A 23,554-nucleotide genomic window follows, 5' to 3' on the forward strand; every position below is an offset into this window, starting at 1 on the left:
AGCCGTCAGCCCAGAGCCCGACGCGGGGCTCGAACTCCCGGACCGCGAGATCGTGACCTGGCTGAAGTCGGACGCTTAACCGACTGCGCCACCCAGGCGCCCCTCTTGTTACAGCCTTTAATTTATTTTTTTTCTTTTTTTTTTTTCTTTTTTTTTTTTTTTAATTTTTTTTTTCAACGTTTTTTTTATTTATTTTTGGGACAGAGAGAGACAGAGCATGAACGGGGGAGGGGCAGAGAGAGAGGGAGACACAGAATCGGAAACAGGCTCCAGGCTCTGAGCCATCAGCCCAGAGCCCGACGCGGGGCTCGAACCCACGGACCGCGAGATCGTGACCTGGCTGAAGTCGGACGCTTAACCGACTGTGCCACCCAGGCGCCCCCAGCCTTTAATTTAAAGTCTAGTTTGTCTGATATAAGTATGGCTATTCCAGCTTTCTTTTGACTTCCAGTGGCATGATAAATACTTCTCCATCCCCTCACTCTCAATCTGAAGGTGTCCTCAGGTCTCAAATGAGTCTCTTGTAGAAAGCAAATAGATGGGTCTTGCTTTTTTATCCATTCTGATACCCTATGTCTTTTGGCGCATTTAGTCCATTTACATTCAGTCTTATTATAGAAAGATATGGGTTTAGAGTCATTGTGATGTCTGTAGGTTTCATGCTTGTAGCGATGTCTCTGGTACTTTGTCTCACAGGATCCCCCTTAGGATCTCTTGTAGGGGTGGTTTAGTGGTGACGAATTCCTTCAGTTTTTGTTTGTTTGGGAAGACCTTTATCTCTCCTTCTATTCTAAATGACAGACTTGCTGGATAAAGGATTCTCGGCTGCATATTTTTTCTGTTCATCACATTGAAGATCTCCTGCCATTCCTTTCTGGCCTGCCAAGTTTCAGAAGAGAGATCGGTCACGAGTCTTATAGGTCTCCCTCTATATGTTAGAGCACGTTTATCCCTCGCTGCTTTCAGAATTTTCTCTTTATCCTTGTATTTTGCCAGTTTCACGATGATATGTCATGTAGAAGATCGATTCAAGTTACGTCTGAAGGGACTTCTCTGTGCCTCTTGGATTTCAATGCCCTTTTCCTTCCCCAGATCAGGGAAGTTCTCAGCTATGATTTCTTCAAGTACACCTTCAGCACCTTTCCCTCTCTCTTCCTCCTCTGGAATACCAATTATGCGTAGATTATTTCTCTTTAGTGCATCACTTAGTTCTCTAGTTTTCTCCTCATACTCCTGGATTTTTTTTATCTTTTTCTCAGCTCTCTCTTTTTCCATAATTTTATCTTCTAGTGCACCTATTCTCTCCTCTGCCTCTTCAATCCGAGCCGTGGTTGTTTCCCTTTTATTTTGCAGCTTATTTATAGCATTTTTTAGCTCCTCCTGGCTGTTCCTTAGTCCCTTGATCTCTGTAGCAATAGATTCTCTGCTGTCCTCTATACTGTTTTCAAGCCCAGCAATTAATTTTATGACTATTATTGTATATTCACTTTCTGTTATATTGTTTAAATCCTTTTTGATCAGTTCATTAGCTGTTGTTATTTCCTGGAGATTCTTTTGAGGGGAATTCTTCCGTTTGGTCATTTTGGACAGTCCCTGGAGTGGTGCGGGACTGCAGGGCACTTCCCCTGTGCTGTCTCGAATAACTTGCGTTGGTGGGTGGGGCCGCAGTCAGACCTGATGTCTGCCCCCAGCCCACTGCTGGGGCCACAGTCAGACTGGTGTGTACCTTCTCTTCCCCTCTCCTAGGGGCAGGATTCACTGTGGGGTGGCGTGGCCCGTCTGGGCTACTTGCACACTGCCAGGCTTATGGTGCTGGGGATCTGGCGTATTAGCTGCGGTGGATCGGCAAGGTGCACAGGGGCAGGAGGGGCAGGCTTCGCTCGCTTATCCTTCTGTGATCAGCTTTGGGAGGGGCCCTGCGGCACCGGGAGGGAGTCAGATCCGCCTCCGGTGGGATGGATCTGCAGTAGCACAACGTTGGATGTTTGCGCAGTGCAAGCAAGTTCCCTGGCAGGAACTGGTTCCCTTTGGGATTTTGGCTGGGGGATGGGCAAGGGAGATGGCACTGGCGAGCGCCTTTGTTCCCCACCAAGCTGAGCTTTGTTGTCCGGGGCTCAACAACTCTCGCTCCCATTGTCCTCCAGCCTTCCCGCTCTCTGAGCAGAGCTGTTAACTTAACTTATAACCTTCCAGATGTTAAGTCCTGCTTGCCGTCCGAACACACTCCGTCCGGCCCCTCTGCTTTTGCAAGCCAGACTCGGGGCCTCTGCTTGGCCGACAGGCTGCCCCTCTGCCCCGACTCCCTCCCGCCAGTCTGTAGCATGCACCGCCTCTCCACCCTTCCTACCCTCTTCTGTGGTTCTCTCGTCTACGCTTGGCTCTGGAGAATCCGTTCTGCTAGTCTTCTGGCAGTTTTCTGGGTTATTTAGGCAGGTGTAGGTGGAATCTAAGTGATCAGCAGGATGCGGTGAGCCCAGCGTCCTCCTACGCCACCATCTTCCCTGTAGAGGACTTTCATACTCCACTTACAGTAATGGAGAGATGACCTAGGCAGAAAATTAATAAAGAAACAACGGTCTTGAATGATACACTGGACCAGATGGACTTGACAAATATATTCAGAACTTTTTATCCAAAGCAGCAGAATACACATTCTTCTCGAGTGCACATGGAACATTCTCCAAAATAGATCACATACTGGGTCACAAAGCAACCCTAAATAAATATAAAAGGATTGAGATCATACCATGCATATTTTCAGATCACAATGCTATGAAACTTGAAATCAACCACAAGACAAAATTTGGAAAGCCTCCTAATGCATGGAGGTTAAAGAACATCCTACTAAAGAATCAGTGGGTCAATTAGGCAGTTAAAGAAGAAATTTAAAAATATACGGAAGCAAATGAAAATGAAAATATAACATTCCCAACCCTTTGGGATGCAGCAAAGGCAGTCCTAAGAGGAAAATACACTGCAATCCAGGCCTATCTCAAGAAACAAGAAAAATCCCAAATACAGAATCTACCCTCACACCTAAAGGAACTAGAAGCAGAGCAGCAAAGAAACCCCAAAGCCAGCAGAAGAAGAGAAATAACAAAGATTAGAGCAGAACTAAACAATAGGGAATCCAAAAAAAAAACCCCAAAAAACAAAAAACACAGTAGAACAGATCAATTAATCTAAGAGGTGGCTTTTGGAAACAATACACAAAATTGATAAAACCCTAGCCAGACTTCTCAAAAAGAAAAGAGAGAGAACCCAAATAGATAAAATCACCGATGAAAGAGGAGAGATCACAACCAACACCACAGAAATACAATTATTAGAGAATACTGTGAAAAATTATATGCCAACAAACTGGACAATCTGTAAGAAATTGGACAAATTCCTAGACACCCACACACTACCAAAACTCAAACTGGAAGAAATAGAAAATTTGAACAGACCCACAACCAGTGAAGAAATTGAATCAGTTATCAAAAATATCCCAACAAATGAGTCCCAACAAATGGGCCAGATGGCTACCCAAGGGACTTCTACCAGACATTTAAAGCAGAGTTAGTACCTATTCTTCTCAAGCTGTTCCAAACAATAGAAATGGAAGGAAGGCTTCTGGACTAATTCTATGTAGCCAGCATTACCTTGATTCCCAAACCAGACAGAGACCCCACTAAAAAGGAGAATTACAGGCCAATATCCCCGATGAACATGGATGCAAAAATTCTCAACAAGATACTAGCAAATTGAATTCAACAGTATATTAAAAGAATTATTAACCATGATCAAGTGGGATTCATTCCTGGGCTGCAGGACTGGTTCAGTATTCGCAAATCAATCAATGTGGTATATCACATCGATAGAAGAAAGGATGAGAACAATATGATCCTGTCAGTAGGTGCAGAAAAAGCATCTGACAAAATACAGCATCATTGTGTAAAAACCCTCCAGAAAGTTGGGATAGAAGGAACATATCCTAACATCATCAAATCTACATATGAAAAGCCCAAGCTAATATCATCCTCAATGGGGAAAAACTGAGAGTTTACCCCCTGAGATCAGGAATACAACAGGGATGTCTACTCTCACCACTGTTGTTTAATATAGTGTGGGAAGTCCTAGCCTCAGCAATCAGACAAAAAAAGGAAATAAAAGGCATCCAAATTGGCAAAGAAGTCAAACTTTCATTTTTTGCAGATGACATGATACTCTACATGGAAAACTCAAAAGACTCCACCAAAAAACTTCTAGAACTGATACATGAATTCAGCAAAGTTGCAGGATATAAAACCTATGTACAGAAATTGGTTGCATTTCTATACAGCAAGAATGAAGCAATAGTAAGAGAAATCAAAGAATCGATCCCATTTACATTTGTATCAAGAACCATAAAATACCTAGGAATAAGTTTAACCAAAGAGGTAAAAGATCTGTATGCTAAAAACTGTAGAAAACTTATGAAAGAAATTGAAGAAGACACAAAGAATGGAAAGGCATTCCAGGCTCATGGATTGGAAGAAAAAATATTGTTAAAATGTGGATAGTACCCAAAGCAATCTACACATTCAGTGTAATCCCACTCAAAATTGCACCAGCATTCTTCTCAGAGCTAGAACAAACAATCTTTCAATTTGTAGGGAACCACACAAGACCCCGAATAGCCAAAGTAATGTTGAACAGGAAAACCAAAGTAGGAAGCATCACAATCCCAGACTTCAGCCTCTACTACAAAGCTGTAATCATCAAGACAGTATGGTATTGGCACAAAAATAGGCACATAGACCAGTGGAATAGAATACAGAACCCAGAACTGGACCCACAAATGTATGGCCAACTAATCTTTGATGAAGCAGGGAAGAGTATCCAAGGAAAAAAAGAAAGTCTCTTTAGCAAATGGTGCTGGAAGAACTGTACAGTAACATGCAGAAGAAGGAAACTGGACCACTCTCTCACACCATACACAAAAATAAACTCAAAGTGGACGAAGGGCCTAAATGTGAGACAGGAAACCATCAAAACCCTAGAGGGGAAAACAGTCAACAACCTCTTTGACCTCAGCCACAGCAACTTCTTACTTGATACGTCTCTGAAGGCAAGGGAGATAAAAGCAAAAATGAACTATTGGGACCTCATCAAGATAAAAAGTTTCTGCACAGCAAAGGAAACAATCAACAAAACTAAAAGGCAACTGATCGAATGGAAGAAGATATTTACAAATGACATGTCAGATAAAGGGCTAGTATCCAAAGTCTATAAAGAACTTACCAAGCTCAACACCCGACAAACAAACCAGTGAAGAAACGGACAGATGACGTGAGCAGACGCTTTTCCAAAGAAGACATCCAGATGGCCAGCAGACACATGAAAAGATGCTCAACATCGCTCATCATTAGGGAAATACAAATCAAAACCACACTGAGATACCACCTCACACAGGTCAGAGTGGCTAAAATTAACAACTCAGGAAACAACAGATGTTGGTGAGGATGTGGAGAAATGGGAGCCCTCTTGCACTTTTGGTGGGAGTGCAAACTGGTGCAGCCTCTCTGGAAAACAGTGTAGAGGTTCCTCAAGAAATTAAAAATAGGATTACCCTACAACCCAGCAATAGCACTACTAGGAATTTATCCAAAGGATACAGGAGTGCTGATTCATAGGGGCACATGTACCCCAATGTTTATAATAGCACTATCAACAATAGCCACATTATGGAAAGAGCCAATGTCCATCCACTGATGAATGGATAAAAAAGATGTGATACACACACACACACACACACACACACACACACACACACACACACACACAGACACATACCAGAATACTACCGGCAATGAGAAAGAATGAAATCTTGTCATTTGCAACAACATGGATGGAACTGGAGGGTATTATGTTAAGTGAAATAAGTCAGAGCAAGAGAGATATCATGTTTTCACTCATATGTAGAATTTGAGAAACTTAACCGAAGACCATGAGGGAAGGGAAGAGGAAAAAATAGTTTCAAACAAAGAGGGAGGAAGGCAAACCATAAGAGACTTCTGAATACAGAGAACAGACTGAGGATTGATGGGGAGACTGTGGGGGAGGGGAAAATGGGTGATGGGCATTGAGGAGGGTACTTGTTGGGATGAGTACTGGGTGTTGTATGTAAGCGATGAATCATGGGAATCTACTCTTAAAGCCAAGAGCACACTGTATGTTAGCTAACTTGACAATAAGTTATATTTTTAAAAAAAAGCATTCTGTCTCTCTCTCTCTCTCTCTGCCCCTCTCCCATATGCACACACTCTGTCTCTCAAAAAAAAAAAGGCAACTCATGGGGCGCCTCGGTGGCTCAGTCAGTTAAGCATCTGACTGTTGATCTCGGCTCAGGTCATGATTTCACAGTTTGTGAGCTCAAGCCCTGCATCAGGCTCCATGCAACGGTGAGAAGCCTGCTTGGGATTCCCTCTCTCTGCCCCTTCCACATGCTCTCTCTCTCTCTCTCTCACTCAAAATAAATGAATTAATTACAAAAAAAAAAAAAGCAACTCAGAGCTTATGTTCTCTACTTATGCGTTATACCATCTGACTGCCATGGCGTCAGCTCAGGCACACACACGATAATTCTTCCTCACTTCTGGCATCTGGTGATTTCCGTTTCTATTGAGCTTAGCATTCAGTTGTTTAGGCTGAAAAGTTAGGAGTCATTCTTGGTCTTTTTTTTTCCTTATGGCCCTAGCTCCACCACTTCCACTTCTCTGATTCAGTTCATCACCAAATATTATTTTTATTGATATTTTAACTCAGTATAGAGTGTGTTTTGCATTGGAAATTGAAGGGGAATCTGGCTATCGTCATTCTATATTGCCAGTTCTCTCCTTATAGGGGGCACCTGGGTGGCTCAGTCGGCTAAGCGTTCGACTTTGCCTCAGGTCATGATCATGCTGTTCATGAGCCCTGTGTCAGGCTCTGTGCTGTTTGAGCCGTTTGAGCCCTGTGTCAGGCTCTGTGCTGACAGCTCAGAGCCTGGAACCTGCTTCAGAGTCTGTGTCTCCCTCTTTCTCTCTGTCCCTCACCAGCTCATGCTCTGTCTCTCTCTCTCTCTCTCTCAAAAATAAACATTCAAAAATAAAAAATAAAAACACTCATTCATGGGGTGCTTTGGTGGCTCCGTTGGTTGAGCATCCAACTCTCGATTTTGGCTCGGGTCATGGTCTCACAGTTTTGTGGGTTCAAGCCCTATGTTGGCCTCTGTGCTGACTGACAGCATGGAGCCTGCTTGGGATTCTCTCTCTCTCACTGTCTCTCTGTCCCTTCCCTGCTCTCATTCTCTCTGTCTCTCTCAAAATAGAAATAAAATAAACTTAAAAAACCCCACTCATTCAGGTTTTTGACCTTGACATTCCACCTTAGCTTTTTACAAAAGTTAAATCTCACTTTGTTAACTCCATTTGCCAATTTTCTGTTTTCATCTTGTTTACCTCTAGTAGTTTTTTTTAACTCAAGTATAATTAACATACAGTATTACATTAGTTTCAGGTGTGCAGCATAATGATTCAACCATTATTATTTTTTTTTTATTAAAAAAATTTTTTTTCAACGTTTATTTATTTTTGGGACAGAGAGAGACAGAGCATGAACGGGGGAGGGGCAGAGAGAGAGGGAGACACAGAATCGGAAACAGGCTCCAGGCTCTGAGCCATCAGCCCAGAGCCCGACGCGGGGCTCGAACTCACGGACCGCGAGATCGTGACCTGGCTGAAGTCGGACGCTCAACCGACTGCGCCACCCAGGCGCCCCTACATGTTTATTTAAAAACCACATTAGGGGTGCCTGGGTGGCTCAGTCGGTTGAGCGTCCAACTTTGGCTCAGGTCATGATCTCGCGGTCTGTGAGTTCGAGCCCTGCGTCCGGCTCTGTGCTGACAGCTCAGAGCCTGGAGCCTGCTTCAGATTCTGGGTCTCCCTCTCTCTCTGCCCCTCCCCCACTCATGCTCTGTCTCTCTCTGTCTCAGAAATAAACATTAAAAAAAAATTTTTTTAAAAACCACATTAGTGGGTTTCAGGGACAGGCTAATCGTAATGTACACTGATCCTACTGTTTGTCTTGGAAATCCTTATGACTTTTTGAAGCAGCCCATTCCGTAATTTTTGGACAGCTGTAGAACGAGTCAATTGTTTCACATATTTGATGGAAATCCTGCCTTATAATTCCATTCCCAAACTTAACATTTGGACTCTTCCCCCTGTCAGTAGCCCTCCAGGGATGGGAGGAGAGCTCTTATATTTTCTTTCTTTTACGTTGAATCGTCTTTTCTCTGGACTCAGATTTCCCTTCAACCATTCCTCACATGGCCTATTTTTGAAACTTCTTACCAATGACTAATGACTAACTCATGGAACAACATAATATATTAAATTATACTTTCACATAAATTAGCTAATTTTAAAGGAATTTATTATATATTTCTCTTAATGAATTCTGAAAGATTATTTTTTTAGACATGTACTTTAGAAATGTGAAGAGGTTTTTGTTTGTTTGTTTGTTTTAAGGGGGGGGGGTGGTCAGTCATGGATTTCCTAGTTCAGATGTTTGATATTATCATGCTAAACATAATAGGCTTTGCTGATTCTCTAAATTGGGTAAAGTGAGCTGACAGGAGCAAGGGGTGTAGGGAAAGAAAGTAGAAAGGGAAGGATTGGAGTTTGGGAGCAGTTGTGACGAATGGAGGGTATTTTTTATGAAATGGTGAGCTCGTTAATAGAATGACTAGAGAAACTTTGGCATACTTTTTTGTTCATAAAGGAATAGCCCACGCAGAACCCGGAGTTTTAACAAAATAATCTTAAGAATAAAGATAAGGGACTATAGAAAACTATAGTGGAGAATGGATTGCTCTACCTTTTTAAATGGCCACATGTGGGTAGTGGCTGCCATTTTGGACAGTGCAAAACTGGAAGAATCCATCAGTTTTACTGTTATGTTCCAAAAATTTAGATCCGTGGACTGAATTACATGTTGCATGTATATTCTCTGTGTTTGTAGCATTGAATGACATCATCGGTACATTGGAATGTATGGAGGAAAGTGATCAGTCTGGCAAGGACAACTATGCAGATGTACTTGGAAACACCAATAGAATTTATTTCACTGATAATAGTTTTCAAGAAATGCTGGATGATTCCTTGCTCGACGGTGAGTTGATTGAGCAGATAACCAGTAACTTGTAATAAAAATTTCTTCTAAAATTTTATCCAAGGTTTTAAAATATTTTACCAAATACTTAATTAATTAAATCTTAATACTTAGTTCCTAAATCCTACTGTAAATGTATTGAAATGCAATTTACTACAGATCAGATTTAGAGATCTATCTTATATTCTATATTCACGGAGGTTTAGTTATTACAATATCAAATTCCTGGATGATCTCTTGGACTGCATTGTAAACTTGGTCTGAAAGTATTTATATATATTGTCATATGGCTTTAAAATGTTTCTTTCGGGGCGCCTGGGTGGCGCAGTCGTTTAAGCGTCCGACTTCAGCCAGGTCACGATCTCGCGGTCCGGGAGTTCGAGCCCCGCGTCGGGCTCTGGGCTGATGGCTCAGAGCCTGGAGCCTGTTTCCGATTCTGTGTCTCCCTCTCTCTCTGCCCCTCCCCCGTTCATGCTCTGTCTCTCTCTGTCCCAAAAATAAATAAACGTTGAAAAAAAAAATTAAAAAAAAAATAAAATTTTTCTTTCTAGAGTAATTTTATTTCAAAGTTAATCCCTTTCCTTTTATGAATTTTAGAGAGGTCCTAATAGTTGTCTAGCTTTCTTTTTCTTTTAGGTGAAAGGCTCTTTGAAAAATACAAGTTATTGTTGAACAATTAAACCGTTGGTCTATATAACATTCTGTGTAAGTGTTGATCTGGCTATTTGCTCTATTTACAAAGAATTTACCTGATCCATCCATATTCTTATCTGGGATATACCCAGATGGATTTTATCAATACTTGGAAAGCCATCTCCTGCCTTTAAATTTAACTTCAGCTAAAAAATGAGATCAGATCTGTGTCTCAGGGAAAAACTGGCAATATGCAAAGACAGTTTAGATTGTCAAAACTGATGGGGGAGGAGTGCTGGGATCTGGTGAGTAGAGGTGAGGGATGCTGCTAACCACCCTATAATGTAGAGGACAGCACTCCCCCACATAATTAGCTGGCCCCAAATGTAATTTTGCTCAGGTTGAGAAATTCTGTTTTAGAGTTATCTTGTAAAATTGCCAAACCTACTATTTTGAAAGTACTTTTTAATAGGTTAGTTATATTTTTTTTAATCCTGCTTAGATCACATTTTAAAAACTAATGTAAATATAATGTATCTTGATTCTAACCCCCTTTTGCTTCAAGGTAATACCTGTACTAGTTGTGAGTTATTCTAAACTGCTCTCTAACTGCAATGTGGTCCATCTATGCAAATGGACATATTTTGTTTCTGTCACTTGTCCCTCAAATAGATCTCTGTATCAATTTGCATTTTTGTAGAAAATGTATAGGATGAAGGGTATCACTGCACCTTGTCCTTAGGAAAAGCTCCAGAATTACATAGATAGATAGATAGATAGATAGATAGATAGATAGACAGACAGACAGACAGACAGACAGACAGGCAGGACTAAAGAAGGACAATTCAGACTAATAATTAAACATGTTATTGAATATATGAGCCTGGGGATTAAGCTGTTCTCTTAGGGATAAAGGAAGCATTTGTAACATTAGAATCTCAGCCACATTTAAGAAGCTTGGTGGAGCTTGACGAATCCATGGAGTCTAAGAAGTAAGAGGAAGATGAGTAGAGAACGTTATTCTGGAAGCTAGTGGAGGATTTTGAGAAGAAGGGAATGGTCAATGCTAAATGTTATTGAGAAATGAAGTATGTAATTTATCCATTGGTTTTCTTCCAAACTGGGTAAAATCATTATGCTGTTCCTTATGGCCTAATCTCTCTATTTAAATTTGCAGACTTTAGGAAAGAGGCTTTGTCTTCAAATCTGAAACTACCAACAGCAGATGGTAAGGACTTTATATATGTATACAAGAAAGCATTCCCTATGAAAGAGTTATTTTTTAGGATCATTGCCAGGTGCCAATGGATTCCTAGTCCATTCGTCCCACTCCAGCCAGAGTAATTGTTTTTTTTCAAAAAAGTAATCTGATTGTGTGATGTCCCCCTATTTTCAACTCTTTAAACATTTTCCATTGTTGTTAAAGATCAAAATCCTGCATGTCCTAGCTCTCTGGTATAATTTTGTACCATTACCCTTGCTTTCTGCATTTTCTTTCATTTCCTTCGAAATCCAACTACAAAGCTTTTGCGTATTTTGTTCCCTGGAATAGGTTTCCCTGACACTCTTTGCCTAGTTAATGTTTACTCATCTTTCAAATGAGTGATGGGGTGCCTGGGTGACTCAGTTGGTTAAGTGTCTCACTTTGGCTCAGGTCATGATGTCGTAGTCTGTGAGTTTGAGCTCTGTGCTGAGCTTCGTGCTGACAGCTCAGAGCATGGAGCCTGCTTCAGATTCTGTGTCTCCTTCTCTGTCTCAAAAATAGACATTAAAAAAAAAAATTGAATGAATGTCAATTTCCTCTAGGGAGCCTGTCATTATCTGGTAGTCGAGGTCAGCTTCTTTTATTATAAGCTTTCATTAAACTATGTCTTTTTCATAGCATTTACTTCATACTATAAATACCCATTAATATTTTTTTAAATGACACTAGAAATGCTCAATATATTTTAGCTTATAAAGTGACAAAAGTAGGAGCATCTGACTGGTTCAGTTGGTAGAACATGCAACTCTTGACCTCAGGGTCATGAGTTCAAGCCCCATGTTGGGTGTAGAGCTTACTTAGGAAAAAAAGTAGCAAAAATATTAGAGAACTTTGAATTATCTTAATTCATTAAGACCAAAATAATATAATTTCTCATTAAATTTTTTTATTTGAGTACGGTGGACACACAATGTTATATTCGTTTCAGGTGTAGTGATTATACATTTTGCTATGCTCACCACAAACATAGCCATTTGTCACCATACAACAATATTACAGTATCACTGACTATATTCCCTTTCCTGTGCCTTTTATTCCCATGACATAGTCATTACATTCCTGGAAACCCGTATCTCCTACTCCCCTTTACCCATTTTACCCATTATCCCCCCTTCTCTCTGGCCACCATCAGTTTGTTCCTGTATTTTTAGGTCTGATTTTGCTTTTCTTTTTTTTTTATTTGTTTTTTAGATTCCACCTATGAGTGCAATCATATGGTGTTTGTCTTTCTCAGTCTGACATATTTCACTTAGTATAATACCCTCTAGGTCCATCCATGTTGTTGCAAATGGCAAAAAAACAATCTCATTCTTTTCCATGGTTGTGTCAAATTCCATAATATACCACCTCTTTATTCATTCACCTATTGATAGATAGTTGAGATACTTCCATATCATGGCTATTGTAAATAATGCTGCAATAAACATATAGGGGTGCATATACCTTTTTGAATTAGTGTTTTTGTTCTCTTTGGGTAAATACCCAGTAGTGGAATTGTTGGGTCAAATAGTATTTCTGTTTTTACTTTTTGAGGAACCTCCATACTGTTTCCACATCAGCCGTACCAATTTACATTCCACCAACATTGCACAAGGGCTGCTTTTTCTCCACGTCCTCGCCAGCACTTGTTACTTCTTATGTTTTTGATTTTAGTCATTCTGACATGTGTAAGGTGATATCTCATTGTTGTTGTGATTTGCATTTCCCTGAGATTGGTGATGAATATCTTTTCGTGTGTCTGTTGGCCATCTGTATGTCTTCTTCAGAAAAAGGTCTATTTAGGTCTTCTGCCCATGTTAAAATCTGGTTGTTTTCTAGTCATATTTTTGATTATTTGGTTAATGATTCTTTTTCTTACGTGCCTGGAAGCATCATTGGGCCAAGAACCATGTTTCCATTTTGCCAGAAGTCCTAGCATTGTTTCTCCAGATCCTAGCACAATTTTGGCTTTCAGAAGCCCCTTATTAATAGCTAATTTAATAGCTAATATTATATGATATTTACTGTGCTAGGCATTGTTTCAAATCTTTTATATTATTGACTTATATAATTGTGAATATTTATGGAATTAAAGAATGACAATAAATCTGTCTTCTTATCTCATTAGCCTCATCTCTCATCACTTCTGCATTTGTATTTATTCTGTAGCCATATTACTTATTATAATTTAAATTGGTTCCATATCTTCCATGTGCTTTTGGTTCCATATATTTGCATGTGCTGTTTCCTTTCTGTATATTTTCTGTCAAACAAATTCACATTTTCCCCCCAAACTCAGCTCAAACATCACTCCTCAACCCATAAGACTTTTCAGAGTTATAGGTTAGGTGAACTGTCTCAGTGCTTTATATCTGAGTGCTCAGTGCTCATATCTGGCACACATTTTTCTCATAGTACCAACTATATAATGTATTATAATTTTATTTATAGACAAGACAAATTCTAAAGTCCCTGTCTTCAAGGAATTTAAAGGAAACTCTTTAAGAGGGCTGAAATTTTCATTGTTGGTTTTAGTAGCTATAAAATAAATGTTAGTAAAAATGAATATAGGTCTAAAATGGTATTATGGTATTCTTTCCAACTGAAGGTTTAGATCTGTTAGTATAATGCAACGATTTTCGGACTATGGAAACATACACGACAACTTCATTTTGGGGTTGAGAGAGAAATGGGGTGAGAAATGGTATTGACAAAAAATTGAAACTCCCAGTAATGATCATGTTTTATATTTTAAATTGGTGTGGTATCAACAGGACTACATTTGGTTGCATGGGTTGTGCTTGCACAGAGATGCCTGGTTGAAAGGGTACAAGTAGAGACTGAAATGCATTCTACATTCCACTGTGCTCTCCAGGCTGGGACCACCAATGCTAGATTGCAGCTACCTAGAGGAAGGTATGCCTCTTTGTAATTGATACATAGAGAGGGGTGCCTTTTTTCAATTCACACAAAAGCACAATATAGACTGGTAGTGGCCCTGGAGATCAAGAGCTTTAATCTCAAATTTTAGCTTTTTTTTTTTTTTTTTTTTTGGTTTATTTCATCAGTTGATAGAAGTCTTTAGATCTACATGTACAGGACGTTACTATTATTTAAGAAAGGGTCACAGCTTATTCAGTATTTAATGGATGAATGGATTCAGATAACCCATCAAATTCTGCATATAATTTTTTGGTTTAATTTTTCTTTTCTTAAATGTTTAGTTTTAAGAGAGAGAGAGAGAGAGAACAAGTGGAAGAGGGGCAGAGAGAGAGACACAGAATCTGAAGCAGGCTCTAGGCTCTGAGTTTTTAGCCCAGAGCCCAATGCGGGGCTTAAACCCAGGAACCATGCGATCATGACCTGAGCTGAAGTTGGATGGCTAACCGACTGAGCCACCTAGGCGCCCTTAATTTTTTTAAATGCTGCTTGAAATAAATAGGTTGTCAGTTACAAGTAGAAAATACTTTGCTTTTTTTCTGCAGAGATTTTAGTTAAATATATATACTTAAATTGAGAGTTCACCTATAGTGGACTCTGGACAAACTATTTTGCATTTTTTAAAATAATAGTATCTTATATATATTTATTTATCTTTGTAGCATTTAAAGAAGCTGCTTGTATCTTGACAAGTGTTGATAATGGCAAGATTGGCATACGTAACTTGGAGCATGCCCTGAAAAGTTTGAATGTTAATTTAGCTGCGGAGGACGGCAGTGAAGCCCTTAAATATTGTGACATCAGTGGTGAGCATTTTTTTGGCTTGAGATTCTGCTCATTTTTCCCTGTTTATAGGAACCAGTTTTAGAGTGTTTTATATGGAGGTAAAATGCTAAAGGCAGTCGCGATGAGGCTTAGGTTGATATAAATTAGAGCCAAAATAGTCTGCTAATTTATTTACTGACCATATCTATCTGTTCATACTCTACATATGCTAATTTAGATAATTAGCATTCATTTCTTGTAAGCATGGGTGGGAAAATACCATTATGTAATAAAACAAAGACATGACATCAGCAGCTTCATTTTGATCTGCAGTCTTTCTTCAGAGGAGACCCACTTTCACCTTTTATTTTGCTTGTCCCATTCTGCTTTTTTAACCAAAGGAAATACCCAAAGTTTCATTACATCTCAGAAGAATAATTATTTAGTCTTGATCATTGTTTCCAAGTGGTCACATATTTATCTTTGTTTTCCATCTTTGACTTCATGTATTGTGTACTTGATCTCCTTTCCTATTTACATCCACTCTTAAGTGTCAAATCGTGTGGGAATACTTCTAGAAGCTGGTGAGTTTTACCAGTTTTAGGTGGCTTTTTATTTGGGGTTTATCTTAACCAGCTTGTTTTTTCTATGGGAATCCCATGAGCATGTCTTAGGTTTAAGAGTACCTCCCCAGCATTGTTTGGTTATTGCTTTTGCCATAGATTATTATTGACCTCAATCAATTTTTATGTTTTGACCTGGGGTTTTTCATATCATGGGAGTGGTATAAATTTAGGCCCTAAGCCCACATGAGATGCAGGAGATTTTTCACAGGTGATCTTTTTTACCCACTGCCTCTCAAAATTGGGAAGATTTAGGTCACCTTGGTGTTTACATGGGCCAGTGAATATAATATTTTAATCTCCCTTTCACTGGATTGAAATTCTTTAAGCATCCCAGTTTCATTTGGTATCTAAATTCAAACTCTCTGTGTAGCAGGACCCAAGTTTTCTTTTATGAATATGCATGAACATTTAAATCAAGCACCTTGCTGCTTTTGGATCTAATATGTATCCCCAAATAGCTGTAGGCTTAGTATTCACTTGGTTTTCCCCTCTGGATCTCTGTGCCCACTTAACGTTTTATTATTTCCTTTTCATACAACTTGATAATGCATTTATAGAATAAAATATTTCATACAGCATCTTTAGGAATTTGTAATCGTTCCTGTGCTACCCAGCTTGCCATTTTGTTATAAGTTAAAGTCTTTTCAATGTAGTTATAGCCCTATATTTTCTGCTGTGGTTACATTACTGCATTTTATTTCCTGTGTGTGTGTGTGTGTGTGTGTGTGTGTGTGTGTGTGTGTGTGTCCCAATAGTTAACATTGTCACCTCTGGCCTTAGACTGCCTTAGTTCAAATACAGCCTCGAGCACTTTCTGGCTCTTGTGACCTAGACAAGTTATTTAATTTCTCTTTGCTTTCATCTTTTAAGGATAGGCATATCAAGCATGTTATAGAATTCTTGTGCATATTTTAGTTAATAAATGTGAAGCATCATAAAAGGATACTTAGTATATATACATAAGGAACTCAAAGTTATTTTAAGTTCTTACTTTTGAGTAAGAAGTCAAAAAAAGTGAACTATTAATATCATTAACTGATCAATGGGTGTGGTTCCTGAAAGTATGAAAAATTACATTGAAATAGTTTCAGCCATTTGAGAGAGAAATGAGGTAGAATGAGATTTTAGGTATTGTTAGTCAGAGCCTTTATTTTGTGTACCGATTGAGTATCAGGGTTTTAATGACAATATGCTTGATTTTGATATTTCCAGATGATAATGAGGTGAATTTAAAAGATTTCTTTGAAAGAATTAAAGGAAGTCCACCTTTCAAAGAGTCCATAGGTAAGTGAATACTTCCAGTTTAAAGAAGTGACTGTAAAATAAAGATAATGAAATCACATTTAAAAAAAATCACTAAATGGATTTCAAGTGTTTAATTTGTAGTGTCTATAGTTTCAAAAAGGATTTCAAGCAGCTTATGTGATATAAAAAAAAAACAAGTGAAAATGGGGCAAAGTTATAAAGGAGGGAAAAGAAATAAAACAGCGTTGAAGAAGATACACAGTAAATACCTTTGCTGTTAATATAAAGTCCTTCCTCAAGAGGAGATAAATTTTTCTTCACTCAAGGGGTTCTGGATCTATGAATTAAATCAGGTGTGGAAATTGGGTGAGGGACCACTACTACCCTCTGTGCTGTCTCAAGTCAGGCCTTTGGAGTTTTCAGGTTTACCCAAATGGACTGGCCACTGATTTCACTTATAGAAATCTTAGCTTCATCTAGCTAGTTTCTTTAAATGCTTGGGCCATTAATCCCTGTATCATTCTTACTACCATGTCATTTCTGTGGCCTAACCACATCGTTTTGCCCCTGCTGCATAAAGACAAGTGCTTGGTCTTTGTCCCCAAAGTTCCTCTCGTGCTCCTTGGAATTAGGGAAACCATTTCAACACCAGCATCTTTCCCTAAACCCCCATGTCTACAGAGAACACCTACCGAAGAACCCTCCACAAATGCAGACACCCCTGCCAACAATGGATTTCTAAATGCCTTGGGGAAACAAATGTCTTTTTTTCTTCACGTTTGAATATCTCTAAAATTAGAACACCTTTATAATCAATGGCATTATTTATCAAATGTACATTTTTACTGAGATATAAATCACATACCATAAAATCTCATCCTTTTAAGGTGTTCAATTCAGTGGTTTTTGGTATATCCACAAAGTTGTGCAACCTTCACACTCTAATTCTGGGACATTTTCATCACGTCAAAAAAAACCCCTGTACCCTGTAGTGCTTATTTCCCCGCTCTCCCCAGCCACTGACAACCACTAGTCTGCTTTCTATCTGTGTTGATGTTTGAACATCATATAACTAGAATCGTTATTCTAGTTATTCATATAACTAGAATACGTGGCTTTTTGTGTCTGGCTTCTTTCATTTGGCATACTGGTTTTTTTTTTGTTTTTTTTTTTAATTTTTAATGTTTATTTTTGAGAGAGAGAGAGAGCGGGGGAGGGACAGAGAGAGAGGGAGACACAGAATCCGAAGCAGGCTCCACGCTCTGAGCTGTCAGCACAATGTGGGGCTCGAACCCACGAAACCATGAGATCATGACCTGAGCTGAAGTCGGCCGCTCAACCGACTGAGCCACCCAGGCGCCCCAGCATACTGTTTTTAAGGTTCACCTGTATCATAACATAAATGAGTACTTTATTCCTTTTCGTGGTAGAATAATATTCTGTGGTTATACCACATTTTCTTTGGCCAGTTATCAGTTCATAGACATTCGGGTTGTTTCCCTTTTTTGGCCACTAAGAATAATGCTGCTATGAACATGTGTACATTTTTTTGAGTACAGGTTTTTGTGTGGATGTACATTTACATGTCTCTCAGGTACCTACCTGGGAATGGAACTGCTGGGTCACGTGGTAACTTTACATTCAACTTGAGGAGCTGCTGGAACCTTTTCCAAAGCAGCTGCCCCATTTTACATTCCCAACAGCATTGTACATTTCTTTAAATCCTTGTCAGTACTTGTTACATTGTCCGTCTTTTTTATTCTAGCCTAGTCTCACAAGTATCTCACCGTGGTTTTGTTTTGCATTTCCCTGATGGCTAATAACTTTGAACATCTTTACATGTGTTTACTGGCCATTTAGAGATATGTATCCTTTGCTTATCTTAAAATCGGGTTATTTGTCAAGTTGCTAGGGTTCTTATATCCTGGATACTGTAGCTTTATCAGATAGATGATTTGCAAATCTTTTCTCCAATTTTATGGGTCTTTTCTCTTTCTTGGTGGTGTCCTTTGAAGCACAAACGTTTTTAAATTGGGTGAAATCCAGTTTATATTTTCTTTTGTCACTTCTTTTGATATCATGTCTAAACATAATCCAAGATCATTAAGATTTATACTAATGTTTTCTTCTAAGAATTTTATAGTTTTAGCCTTTTAATTTCAATCTTTGATTCATTTTGAGTTAATGTCTGTATGTGGTGTGAGATGGGAGTCCACTCTAATTCTTTTGCATGCAGATAGCCAGTTACCCCAGCATCGTTTGTTGACAAGATCATTCTTTTCCCCCTTAAATAAATGGTTTTGCCATCCTTGTAAAAAATCAATTGATCAGAAATGTATGGATTTATTTCTAGACTTCCAGTTCCATTCCACTGATTTTTATTTATTCTTATGCCACATGGTCTTAATCACTATAGCTTTGTAGTAAAGTAATAACCTAAACAGTAATTTTCAACCAGAGCAGGGCATCAAATTTACCGATAAAGCTTGAGTTACCTGGTTCTACTTCTGACTATGATGGAGTAGCTTATGTGAAACCAACCCTCCTGCTGAGAACAACTAGTAAAATGTGGACTAAATTAAACAGCATCAACAACCACAACTGTTTGAAGGCATTGGAAAGTGACCAAGGCTGTCAACATTTGTGGGGCTATAAGATAAATATAAAGAGCACGACTTACAGAAACAGCACCTTCTTCTTCTTATTTTGTCTCTGTAACATAACTTTAAGTGAAATAAGGCAATAAAGTTTTGATGTAAACTTCTTTGTAATGCTTCACAATTATTTCAGGGTCCACATATGAAGTATTATGTAGCTGTAGGCATAATGGTTGACCAGTTACATATGTCTACCTGAAAGGCACAGTAGTTAAGAGCATGGGCTTTGGAAATATCGTGCCTGGATTTGAATCCTGGCCCTGTCACTTAATACCAGTATATTCTTCAGTAAATCACTTAATCTCACAAACCTCGGGGCGCCTGGGTGTCTCAGTCGGTTAAGCGCCCAACTTCAGCTCAGGTCATGATTTCGCGGTTAGTGAGTTTGAGCCCCACGTTGGAGTCTCTGCTGACAGCTCAGAACCCGGAGCCTGCTTCAGATTCTGCATCTTTGTCTCTCTCTGACCCTTCCCTGCTCATGGTCTGTCTGTCTGTCTCTCTGTCTGTCTGTCTGTCTGTCTCTCTCTCTCTCTCAAAAATAAATAAACATTAAAAAATTTTTTTAACTCTCACTAACCTCAATTCCTTCATCTGAAAAATGGGGATAATAATGCCTATCTTGGAATTATTACAGGTAATAATAGACTTAAATAGGTAAAGTAGAAGTACTCAGAAGAGTCTCCAGCACTTAGTGTTCAGTAACTGCTAGCTATTATAATACACAATGGTTTTTAAAACTACTAGTAATTTCATGTAAACTTCTTTTATGCAACTCAAGCCCATTAAGTGAAAGTGAACAGTGTACTCTTATTTCTGCTGTTGAAGCATGTTTTTGCTCTTTTTTTTTTTTTTCTCAGTTACACGGCTACTCTTCGTTACTGTTCAAATTCTCCAGAATGATCTGATTGATGTCTCTGACCTCAAGGCATTATTGATGAACAATGACTTTCATGCAGCTAATGTTTTACTTGATGAAGTATTAAGACATGGACCTGAACACGGTTAGTAGTCTGAATGCATCTAGTTGTAAAGGCCATCATCTACCAGTGGGGATGGGAGATGTATGGATGGGGTATACAGCAATGGAGGGCACCCTGGGGCGGGGGGGCTGCAGTGAGATGACTGGTGAGCACCGGTGCCACCATAGTGTGCCAAGCCTGAGCTCTGTGAGACTGAACAGATGGGGGAGTCTGGGCCTACTTTATCCCTGTGGGTGGTGGTACTTGGGAGATGAGGTCACTTTGCGAACTGACTGGCGCGGGCAGTATTCAGTCAGAATGCCATGCACAGAGTACAACAGAGTCCGTGAGGCCCTTTGCCACGTGTTAACCCTTTGGAAGGGAAACTATGGAAACTATGCTGATATCCAGGAATACCTCAGGGGGTGTTGCCTGTGGCATTGGCTCAGGGAAGCAGATGTTTATAAATGTAGAAAATAACTGCGTTATTTTAATGACTGGTATTGTTGAATATCATTTTTGCTACGTTTTCAAAAGAGTTGGGGAATATTCTTTACTTTCCTATTCTCTGTAAGAGATTTTTTTCTTCCTCAAATGTTAAGCAGAACTCACAGGTGAAGCCTTATGGGCCTAGAGTTTTATTTATGGAAAAATTCTGGATTATTGATTTAATTTCTTAAATTGTATGGTATTACCAAGAAAATATTCTATTTTCCTGTCAGTTTTGGCAGGCTGTGTCTTTATAGGAATTTGTCCATTTCATCTGACTTTTCAAATGTATTGGATAAAGTTGTCCTTGACATCTGCTTCTTATCTTTTTTGATTTCTGCTTCATCTGTAATGATACCTTCATTTTCATCCTCGATATTAGTGACTTAGAGCTTTTTTTTTCCCCCACTCCACCTCCACAGAGTTTTTCTTTTCCTTTTTGTAAAATTGAGATATAATGGGCATATGATAACATTATGTAAGTTTAGGGTGTCCAATGTGCTGATTTGATACATTTATATATTGCAATATAATTATCACTGTAATGTTATCTAACACCTCTATCACATCACGTAATTATCACGATTTCTTTTTTTGTGGTGAGAACATTTAAGATCTAGTTTCTTAGCAACTTTCAATTATGTAATACAGTATTAGATCAGCACAGCATTAGATTTCCAGAATTTATTCATTTTAACTGCAAATTTGTACTTTTTAACAGTATCTCCCCAATCACCCCACCCCCTAAGTCCCTGGTAACCACCATTCTACTCTCTTTCTATGAGATCGGCTTTTTTGGATTCCACATATTAGTGACATATACAACATTTGTCTTTGGCTTATCTCCTCTAAGCATAAGGACTTCAAGATCCTACCATGTTGTTGCAAATGGCAGGATTTCTCTCTTTCTCATGGCTGAAAAATATTCTGTTGTATATTTTCACACTACCTCTGTTTATTCATCTGTTGATGAGCACTTAGATTGTTTCCATATTTTAGCTATTGTGAATAATGCTGCAGTAGACACAGGAGTATGTCTTCGAGATCCTGTTTTCGTTTCCTTTGAATATACACTTATAAGGGGAATTGATGGTTCATATTGTAGTTCTATTTTTAATTTTGAGGGGAATCTCTATACTGTTGTCCATAGTGGCTGCACCAATTTACATTGCCACCAACAGTGTATGAGGGTTCCCTTTCTCCACATCATCACAAATCCGTATCTCCTGTCTTCTTGGTGATAGCCATTCTAACAGGTTTGAGCAATATCTCATTGTGGTTATGATTTGCATTTCCCTGATGGTTAGTGATGTTGAACACCTTTTCATGCACCTGTTGGTCGTTTGGATGTCTTCTTTGGGAAAATGCCTATTCTATTACTCTGCCCATTTTTAAAATAGTTCATTTGTTTGTTTGTTATTGAGCTGTGTGAATTCTTTGTTATATATTTTGGATAATAATCCTTTATCAGATATATGGTTTGCAAATATTTTCTCTCATTCTGTAGGTTGCCTTTTCATTTTGCCGATTGTTTCTTTTGCTGTACAAAAGTTTTTAAGTTGAAGGTAGTTCTGGGGTGCCTGGGTGGCTCCGTTGGTTAAGCGTCCGACTACAGCCAGTTAAGCATTCGACTTCAGGTCTCGATCTCATGATTCTTGAGTTCAAGCACCACGTCGGGCTCTGTGCTGACAGCTTGGAGCTTGCTTCAGTTTCTGTGTCTCCCTCTCTCTCTGCCCCTCCCCTGCTCATGCTCTGTGTCTTTCTCTCTCACAAACAAATAAACATTAAGAAAAAGAAAAATCTTCAATTGGATCTAGTTCTACTTGTTGATTTCTGCTTTTTGTTGTTTGTGCTTTTGGTGTCATGTCCAAAAAATCATTGCCAAGACCAATGTCTGAAAGCTGTTTCCTTATGTTTTCTTTACAGTATCAGATCTTACAATTAAATCTTTAATTTATTTTGAGGTGATTTTGGGGAGTATCCCAAGTGGTTATTCAGTTTCCCAACACCATTTGTTGAAGAGACCATCCTTTCTCCATTGAATGTTCTTGGCTGCCTTGTCAAATATTAGTTGAGCGTATGTGGGGTTTATTTCTGGGCTCTGTCACTTCTGCTGTAAACTTTTCTACTTTTTTTTTTTTTTTTTTTGCATGGTTTGTTTTTTTTCTTCCTTTTCTCTCTCCCCCTCCTTTTTTTTTTTTTTTTTTCCTTTTGGTTCTTTTCATGTCTATCCTTTATGTCCCTTACTATAGTTTGTCATATCCATTCCACCTTGTGTACCTTTACTTTACTTGAGTCTTTATTTTGGAGCTGACTTGGTCTTTCTACACAATCTATTTTCTGAGTTGTTGGCTCCCATCTCAAATCTTCCTTTGTCCATTTCTATCCTGATTTGTTGAAAGAGTTGAGGGTGTTGGGTGGCACATTCAGTTTGGAGCTCTGTCTTCAGTTTCTACTGAAGTAAATGAAGTCCGTTTACTTTAATGGCACCTTTGGGGCAGAGGGTGGGAAGTGGGGGTAGTGAGCCTTCTGACATTTTGATACTGTTTGGTAGGGACTTCATCTTTAACTGCTTCTTTCTTTTCCTTCACCACCAAATCCTATGCACTGAGTTCCACATCAAGATGCCATCTTTGGTCCTATGGATTTCTAAGCCTTTTTCTTAGATTTCTCCAGAGTAAATTTAGGTGGTTACCATTATCCTAAAAGTAGTGTTTCTTAACCTTTAAAAAAAAAAAAATCACTCCCCTAAGGAGACTTTTTAGACGTTTTTGTCGTTTTCACCATCCCACACGCTATGAATGTTTAATGCCAAAAATA

The 23,554-nt window shown here is 39.0% G+C and overlaps 1 protein-coding gene across 1 annotated transcript in view; it reads left to right on the forward strand.

Moving 5' to 3' along the window:
* The window catches only part of LOC147571242 (EF-hand calcium-binding domain-containing protein 13-like), a 176,006-nt gene that overhangs the window by 76,333 nt on the left and 76,119 nt on the right, over positions 1 to 23,554 (forward strand).

The sequence above is a fragment of the Puma concolor genome, unplaced genomic scaffold (genome assembly GCF_028749965.1).
Source record: "Puma concolor isolate L17-30 unplaced genomic scaffold, mPumCon1.1.hap2 unalloc_scaffold_38, whole genome shotgun sequence".
Taxonomy (NCBI): domain Eukaryota; kingdom Metazoa; phylum Chordata; class Mammalia; order Carnivora; family Felidae; genus Puma; species Puma concolor.